Source organism: Asparagus officinalis, chromosome 3, assembly GCF_001876935.1.
Source record: "Asparagus officinalis chromosome 3, Aspof.V1, whole genome shotgun sequence".
Taxonomy (NCBI): domain Eukaryota; kingdom Viridiplantae; phylum Streptophyta; class Magnoliopsida; order Asparagales; family Asparagaceae; genus Asparagus; species Asparagus officinalis.
Window position 1 is genome coordinate 35,776,264 of NC_033796.1, and position 10,064 is coordinate 35,786,327.

A 10,064-nucleotide genomic window follows, 5' to 3' on the forward strand; every position below is an offset into this window, starting at 1 on the left:
CTTATTGAAGACCTATAGCTTGGGTAATTTAGTTTTAGGTTTATATTATATGTGTTAAGTACTTTAAGCTCAATCATATATACACACATATTTTATTGGTTTCTACGTATATATATATATATATATATATAAATAATATATCCTATAGAGTAACCTTATATACCATATAATATAATCTATTATTAGCTTAACTTATATATAGATTAATGGGTATCCTTGTCATCTAGGAGGGGATTTCCTCCTATGACGCGCTCTAAAATCACATGATTGAGCGAGTTGTGGATGATCCGCTCCGTTGAACTTGATCTACATATTTAAAACCCTAACAACCCAAGTTTGGGGTGAACCCGTCGTTGTTTGACCGTTCATCCACTCCGTATTAATTTTAACGGTTTTGAATGAATAGAACTTTTCACATGGCTCGATGGAGGTCAAACGACGAGGATTCACCCAAAAACTTGTGGTTGTTGGGGTTTTAGAATATGTAGATCAAGTTTAACGGAACGGATCATCCACAATGTCGCTCAATCATGTGATTTTAGAGGCGTCATAGGAGGAAATCCCTCCTATGACAAGAATACCCCATTAATCTCATATATTATATATAATATATCTATACTATCATTACGTACATATCAGTATATCATATATATTTATATATATAATAACTATACTAATATATATATAATATACTATATATATGAGTTAATTGAGTATCCTTGTCCATAGGAGGGGATTTCCTCCCTTGACGCCTCTAAAATCACATGATTGAGCGACATTATGGATGATGCCCTTGCTCCCGTGATCTTATCTACATATTCTAAACCCCAACACATCCCAAGTTTGGGGTGAATGCCGTCGTCCGTTTTGACCCCTCCCATCGAGCCATGTGAAAAGTTCTATTCAATTCAAAACCGTTAAAATTGATACGAGTGGATGAAGGGTCCAAAGCGACGACGGGTTCACCCAAACTGACTGTGTTTGCGGGTTTTAGAATATGTATGAATCAAGTTGCAATAGAAGCGAATCAATCCACATGTCCGCTCAAGTTATGTGAATTTTAGACAGTATCAAGGAGGAAATCCCCGTCCTATGCACAAGGATACCATTAATCTCTCTCTCTAAACTCTCCGTCCTCTCTGCTCTCGACTCTCTTCCTCTTGAGCGCTCTCGTCTTCCTCTCTCCTCTCTCTCTCTCATCGAAGATATAATATATTACTTATATATATATATATCTAAAGTAGCTAGTTATATCATATATATACACATCTTGGTTTTTGGTTTTATCCACAAACAAAGTTTTTACAAACAAATTCCAAAAAATATTTATACATGTTCATTTTCTATGTGGATAAGTTGTTTTGGTTTAATTTCATAGATATGAAACAAATATATATTCATATACATACTCATATGTTTCATATTCTATTGTATTTATGAAAATATTGTATTCATTGTTTATAGACTTCATAACAATAGTTTATATCTTTCTTTAATTCTATAAAATCAGTTTATAGAGTTTCAAAACATGGTTTATGTCCAATGTCAAAAACAAGTATTTTTTCATTTACATGTTTTGGACTATTTTATAAATAAGGAGATTTCTCATTTGGGAGATGCTTTTTAAAAACCAGTTTTTGTAGCATGTGTATTATCATATCTACAATTATTTTCTAAATTTTTATATTTTTCTGAATTTGTTTGATATTTTTAAACAGAGTTTCAAAATCAAAAAACTACTTTCAAAACCTAAAATTTCTTGTGTCAGTTTACAGTCGACCGTCACGGTCAACCGCCTTGAGTCCAGAGACTCAATATGTTTTTCAGTGGCTCACGGTTGATCGTGGCGATCGACCGGATGAAGTCCAGAGAGTTTTGTGGTCAACCGCCACGATCGACCGCGAAATTCCCACGGTCGACCGCCGATCGCCCAACAGATATATTTTGTAGAGAATTAGATTTTTGATTCTGTGGGTTTTTTTGTGATTTATTTGGGGTTTTTGCTGAAGTTTTGTGTGGGTATAAATATCCCTTTGCTCTCATATTTCATAATAACTCAAGAAATATTTTAAACAAGTTTAACAAGGGTTTTAAAGTTTGTTTAGTGTTTTAAAAGAGTTTGTTTGTGAAGAAGTTTCTTACAAGTGGAGGAGATCATCTACATTGTTTGAGCTTCATTTTAATTCATCTCTCCATCTTGTTTCTTCAGAGAAGAATTTCTAAAATCAATACTAGCTTTATATTAATTATTTATTGTTTATCATTTTTATCAAGCTAGGATTTACATTGAGTTTATGATTGATTTTCTTATTGCATACACACACAACCATTGAGCTTATTGTATTTGCATGCATTGTATAATTAGATTGTGGAGAGTTGCAACAATTGAGAGTGAGCTTAATTGAGTTTTCGTCCATTGTAGAGAACAACCATTGTTATATTCGTGCCTAATTGTGTAGATCACTTTATAATACACTTGTACACCGAGAGGAGTGTGTGGTGAGAGACGGGGTCATCCCAAGAGGAGTGGGGTAGGTAACAATACCTAGAGAGAGGTTGTAATTCCTAACACTTGAGGGAGACACAGGCTAGAGACCAACACTTGAGAGGGTGTAAAGTGTGATTACAAGAGTGTGAGATTGTAGAGTTCTCAGTTAGCCAGAAAACTGTATTGTGATGTGTAAACGTTATTCGGGTGAGCATAGAAAATCTAGTTGTGATAGTGTGAGATTGTAAAGTTTTCGGTTAGCTAGAAAACCGAGTGTGAGGTGTAAACGTTATTCGGGTGAGCGTAGAAAACCCGGTTGTGATAGTGGATTTCTCCCCGGGAGTGGGGAGCAAAGACGTAGGACGGAAGGTCCAAACTCCGTGATCATATTGTGTGTTTGCATTGTTTATATTGCCCTATCACAATTATATCTTTAGTTTAGATTGTTTACCCTTGTGTTGTTTACATATCCTTACATATATTTCACCATATAGGATATATCTCTTTTTTCATATTGCATATTCTTGCTTGTAACACATTGTATATCTATCTTGCAAGAATAATATTTGAATTAGTTTTAATTGGTATAAATCAGATTAGATAAGCATAAGAGCCTAATCACCCTCCTCTATGGTCTAACATATAAAGGGGAGGTAAATATCACCACTGGTGATATGAAGATATGACATAAATAACTCGGGCACATTAGTGAGAAAGGCCTTCACATGCTCGCTCGAAAAAAACTCCTCCCTGATGTAAAAGGTAAATCACTTGACTCATGTGCTGATTGTTTGGCTAGAAAACAACATAGAGTTCCTGTCCAAAGATCCTCCCCACCCACAAGGAGAAAAAACATTCTAGACCTCGTACACACTGATGTGTGCTCGATGTCCGAGAAATCCATTGGTGGGGCATTGCATTTTGTCACCTTCATCGATGATCATTCAAGGAAGGTGTGGTTACACCTATTAAAATCAAAGGATCAAGTACTTGATGCATTCAAGGAGTTCCATGCCCGAGTGGAACGTGAGACGGGACGAAGGATCAAGTGTGTGCAATCAGACAATGGAGATGAGTATAGAGATCCTTTCGAATGTAAGAAATATAGGATTAGGCTGGAGAAGAATCCACCCAAGATGTCACAGTTGAATGGACTAGCTGAGAGAATGAACCGAAATATTGAAGAAAGAGTTTGATGTGTACTCTCTCATGCCAAGTTGCCCAAATTATTCTGGGGAGAAGCTGTGATGACTGTTGTTGACATAGTCAACCTCACACCATCAGTTCCTTTGGACGGAGACATCCTAGAGGAGGTTTGGTCAGGCAAAAGGGCTTCTTACAACCATCTCAAGGTGTTCGAATGTAGGGCATTTATTCACATCCCCAAAGATGAGTGAGCAAAGCTTGATGCAAAAACTAAGGAATGCATCTATCTTCGTTCTCCTAAGGATGAGTTCGGATACCAACTTTAGGATCCAATCAACAAGAAGGTCGTCCGAAGCCGGGACGTTGTATTCTTCGAAGACCAAATAATTGAAGACATCCAGAAATCGGAGAGGTCAAGATTGAGAAGCAGCAAGAGCACATACCTTACACCGGTCCGATGTAAGGATAATGCCACACCTGAAAACAATGATGCTGAAGATCATGAGCCTATCCTAGAGCAAAAAAACAGGAGACTCATGATGAGCCAGTTCAGGAAGAACCTCAGTCTAGCTCTCCACTAGCGCCCTAGTTGTGACGATCTTCAAGGGACCGAAGGTCATATTCCTGATATAGCATCGAAGAGTTTACGATGCTCATCGATGAGGGGGAGCCTCAAAGTTATAAGGAGGCCATAATTGACAGTCATAAAGTGGAGTGAATAAGGGTCATGCAAGAGGAGATGTAATACTTACACGAGAATAACACTTATGAACTAGTGGAGCTACCAAAAGGGAGACGAGCCTTAAGGAATAAGTGAGTGTATCAAATTAAGACCGAAGAAAGCAGTTCAAAGCCCTGCTACAAAACTCGGTTGGTCGTAAAAGGATTCAGTCAAGAGAAAGGTATTGAATTTAAAGAAATATTCTTTCTAGTGGTAAAGATGTCATCCATCTGAGTTGCTCTTGGCCTAGCAGCAGTGCAAGACTTGGAGATCGAGCAGCTCGATGTTAAGACAATATTCCTTCATGGTGATCTAGAGGAAGAGGTCTACATGGAGCATCCTGAGGGGTTCAAAGTTCTAGGCAAAGAAAATTTGATGTGCCGCCTAACAAAGAGTCTATTAGGTCTTAAGCAAGCACCTAGGCAATGGTACAAGAAGTTCGACTCTTTCATGACATAACATGATTTTAAAAGGATGGAAAGCGATCATTGTGTCTTCATAAAGAGGTATGCATGTGACAACTTTCTCATACTTCTACTCTATGTTGATGATATGTTGATTGTTGGACGAGATCACATAAAGATAGCTGCTTTGAAGAAAGATCTAAGCAATAGCTTTGTCATGAAAGATTTGGGACAAGCTAGACAAATCCTTAGGATGAGGATCACTCGTGATAGATCAAAGAAGTTGCTATGATTATCCCAAGAGAGGTACATTGAGAAGGTGCTAGAAAGATTCAACATGCACAAAGCAAAGCCGGTCAACACACCACTTGCTGGACACTTCAAGATGAGCTCGAAGCAAAGTCCCACAAGTGAGAAAATGGAGGAAATGAAGATGATTCAATATTCATCTGCAGTAGGCAGTCTTATGTATGTAATGATATGCACAAGACCTGATATCGCCTATGTAGTTGGTGTTGTTAGTCGCTTCTTGGCTAATCCGGGGGAAGGAACATTGGACTGCAGTCAAATGGATCCTCCGATATCTACGTGATACTTCTAAGAAGTGTTTATGCTTTGGAAATGGAAAATATGTGCTAGTGGGATACACAGTTATAGACTTGGCCGGTGACATTGAGTCTAGAAAATCAACGTCAGAATACCTAACTACTTTTGCAGGGGGAGCTGTTTTCTGGCAATCAAAGTTACAAAAGTGTGTTGCATTGTCCACTACTGAGGCAGAGTACATCACAGCTATTGAAGCTTGCAAGGAGATGCTGTGGATGAAGAATTTTGTTGGTTGAGTTGGGAGTAGATCAAGACATGTATATCTTGAAGTGTGACAACCAAAGTGTAATTTACTTAGCAAAGAATTCAACTTTTCATTCCCGCACAAAGCACATTGATACACGGTATCACTGGATCCGAGGAACACTCGAAGAAAAGCGCATACATCTTAACATGGTTCAAACAGATGAAAATTAGTCAAGCATGATGACCAAGGTAATAACATCCACGAAGTTTGAAGATTGCAGTTAAGGTGTTGGTTTGCTACTACCTCCCAATTAAGTCGGGAGGGGGAGATTTGCTAGGTTTCCTCCTTAATTGAGAAGATTTTAGAAAATTCTAGAACTTTCTGGAGAACTCTAGAGAAATGTAGAATTCTTTAGAAGCGTGTGAAATCCTCTAGAATATTCTAGAGATGTGTGGAGCCTTGTGGAACATTCTGAAAAAGTATGAAATAGAATGGAGGATTGTAGAGATTCCTTAGAAATCTCTAGAAAGTAAAGATATGTGTGGAGAATTCTAGAGAGCTAATCTTCACCCTTGGATCAAATTAATCTCCACTACTAGGTGGAGTAGTATAAATAGGGATGGAAGCCTTCATTCCTATTCATCCAAGACAAGAAAACAATCCATTTCTTAGAGTGAGAGAGCTAGAGAGCTTCTTTGAGAGAAGTGAGATAGCTTGAGAGTTCTAATCCTCAAGCTCGAGTGAATCACCAAAGTGAGACAGTTTTGTAAAATATAAATTCTTGTAATCCTACTATTCTTTTGTATAGTGGAAGAACCTCCATATTGGAGAACCATAAACTCTTGTGCTCTTATTAATATCTTAATTTATAAGTGCATATCTTAACTTCACGAGGCGGTAAAGACCGAGTTTTCCCAACATATGTACTAGTTGTTAAAGGAGGTGTTTTACTTTCGTCTGGTAAATACAAAAGTTGGGAGGAGAGGAATTCTAGAAGCTCTTTTCCCCTTCAGTACGTGAAATTGGAGGCAACTGTGCTCAGTTCATACTGACATAAATTTATTTTCGATACTAGTGCTTACGAAAATTATTTTTTATGTGTATTGATCATGTTTTCCAATTGCTCTAGTTGCACCCAAAAATTTTGTGAAATAGTACTCTTTTTAGTTCAATTCTCATAGTCAAGGCTCTAATTGATCGGTGAAATTCACATATTACAGCAAAGAAAATATAAAGTGAATACTTTTTAATTATATTTTTAAGCAGAGAAATTCCAGCAACCTAACGCGAGTATAACACTAATAAGAATATACAAAACATAGAGAGATAAAATTCTGCATATTGGCAAATATTAAGAATCTAATAATCTTGAGCCGTAAATTAAGTATTATATAAGGATGGTATCACCAACTTAAATATACGGCTTAAGATTCTTTAAGAACTTCAATTTTAAATCACAGATTAGGTGAAAATTTGGATAATGATGGTGCCAATTTCACGGTGCCACTCGCTTACAAGAGAATTAATAATTAGGAGGCCTGGAGGAGAAAAGCAGATGCACACTTTTACTTATGGCCTTTTAGTCCCACATCGGCCGTTTAGTATTGTGAGGGACGTGACAGCCAATATATAACGAGTTGATGGGCTTCAAAACAACTCATACCTTTCTCGGCCTTTTGGCTAAGATCAAGTGTAGTATCTGTTCTTATCAGTTTAATATCTGATACTTGGGCCATCGGCTCATTATGATATTAAATTAATTTTTGTTGGGGGAGGGTCCATCACAGCAGCTTGCTGCTGGGGCTCTCGAGCGTCGCCCGGGCGTTGCACTACTGCATGGGCTTGGCGCACCCCTATCAAATCAATGTTTAAACTTTATTTCTTAAAAAGGATTAATTGCACTTGAAATCCTATATTTTAAACATTATTTAAGAAAAGCCTTAATTGTAGTAAACACCCTGATTGTTTTGTATACTTCAGACTTCACATACCCTCACTTGTTTAGTCACTTGATCTTGACTAAAGCTTTTGCACTCTGATAGCCATTATGCGCAGCTATACACTCTGAATTTATTTAAGTTTGCATTTTCACTTTAATTCTATGCATATTATGCACTCTGAAGTTATTAAAGTTTGCATTTTCATTTTAATTCCAGTTAACATTGACATATGATTCCTTTAAAGAAAGAGTTGATATATTAATTTGTGAACTTTTTAAGTCCTTAATTTTTATTAAATTTATTGTTAAAATATCATAATTCTATTTTAAATCTATCCAATTTTATTTTAATGTAGGAATTTGATAGGCTCAACAGAAATTTTACAAATATTAAGAGTTAAAAATAGGGGTGAAAGCCTTCATTCCTATCTATCCAAGATAAGAAAACAATCCACTTCCTAGAGTAAGAGAAAACCTCTAATATAGAGAGTTAGAGAGCCTTTTTGAGAGAGAAGCGAAAACATGAACAAATTCCTACATTAAAATAAAAATATATTTAATATAGGAATTTGTTCCTAGGAACAAAACAGATATTTCCCTCAGACATATGTCACCTATACTTGATTTGTTTATCAAAACCACCTATGTTATATATATGCTCTTAAGTGCCAATTTTATGTCCAATTTTAATTTTATTGGACAAACTGTTGCTGCTTTCAAAGTTCAGATTAACCAATTTAGAATAACTTAGAAACTAATTTAAATAGGGTGAATTATGGACAGACCCCTGCCATAGCCCATTTGCTGATAGATCCCCTATAGGCTATAGCTCAATAGGCCTCTGAGTGAACTTTTTTAACTCCTGTAAGAGTAAATAAATTTAACTGTAAGAGTAAATAAATTTAACTAAGAGTAAATAAATTTAACTAAATAGAGTGAACTTGCTTTCAAAGGGTCTACCCGCAACAAGGAAATACAAATAAATTTGCGGTTTCTCCATTTTAGTCCCTTACATATATAATATCTTGAGTTAGTCACTCAAATCATTAAAATTGCAATTTTGTCCTTAAATTAGTATAAGTTGTCTCTACATTCGCCTTTCTAATCACTAAAATTGCTATTAGGTCTCCCAATCCCTACAAATTGTTTTGCCCCTCCCAGTGTAGAGGGACAATATTAAAATATAAACATTGATGGATCTAATAATAACTGCAATCATTTTGGAAGAAAATTAAGCGAAGATCCTTAATGTACTCGAAAAAAAAAATCATTTGAGTTCTTAACGTTACAAATTATGAACGAGGGTCCCTAATGTTATCTCCGTCATCAGTCCAGATCATTTTTACTAATTTCCATTGAATATTGCTGACGTGTCACTATCATGTTAGCAAAAAAATAAAAAAACCCGAAATTACAAGCCTAATACAATTAAAAATTAGTGAAACTATGAGTTTCTATTGAAATTGGACATTAACTATTTTTTGTTTGACGTAATCGGTTACATCATCACCACTTAAACAAAATTTAACAAAAGCTTGTAAAAATAACTTAAGCTGATGATATTTGGCTTCAGGAAGTTTTTGCCCAATAAAATTCCCTCGGAGGCTCTACTCATTGTTTGCTCTTGCAGTGAGAAACCCTGTACGATTGTCATTATCCTGCTGAGCTGAGGTTTAGGCTGTTCGTTTGGCCATTTTTTTGGGGAAATCAAAGAATAGGAAACCTATTTCCTATAATATTTGTTTTGAGGTTGTTTGGTTGGTTTAAAAAAGAAAGAAATTGTAGAATAGGAGATAAGATGAGATGAGTTGTCAACTTATTATTGGATGATGTGAGTGATTTTAAAAAAAAATTGTTTTGAGGTTGTTTGGTTGGTTAAAAAAATAAGGAAATGAATTGGAGGTGTATTATTGGATGATGTTTTGAGGTTGTTTGTGTTTGGTTCGTTTTTAAAAATAGGAAAATAGATGAGATGAGATGAGTTGGAGGTATATTATTGGATGATGTGACACGTAGATGAGATGAGATGAGTTGGAGGTATATTATTGGATGATGTGACACGTACTTAAGGAAACCAATTTCTTGTTTTTTTTTGAGGAAATGGATGGAAATGAATGTTTAATGAGATGAGATGAGTTGTCACAATATTATTGGATGATGTGTGTGATTTTTAAAAATGGGATAAGATGAGTTGTGATGAGTTGGATGATGTGACACATTTCTTGTGTTTGGTTTATTTTTAAATGTAAGAAAGGAGATGAAATGAGATGAGTTGGAAGATAAAAATAATATTTTATTAGATGTTGTGGGTGAGTTTTAGGAATGGAAATGAGTAAAAATATTATTTTATTGATTTCCTTGTACCGATTTTCTTTTCTTGATTTTTAGGAAACCAACCAAACGGGCCCTAACAACGAAACCCAACAGGAAAAGAAAAAGAAATATTAAAAGAAAAAAGGAAAAAGAAAAAAAACCTCCATCTCCTGTCCAATGGCGGCCTCCCTCCATTTCTCAATCTCCCACTCCCTTCACTCCAAAACACCACTTCCCCCTTTGAAAACACCGCTGCGGCG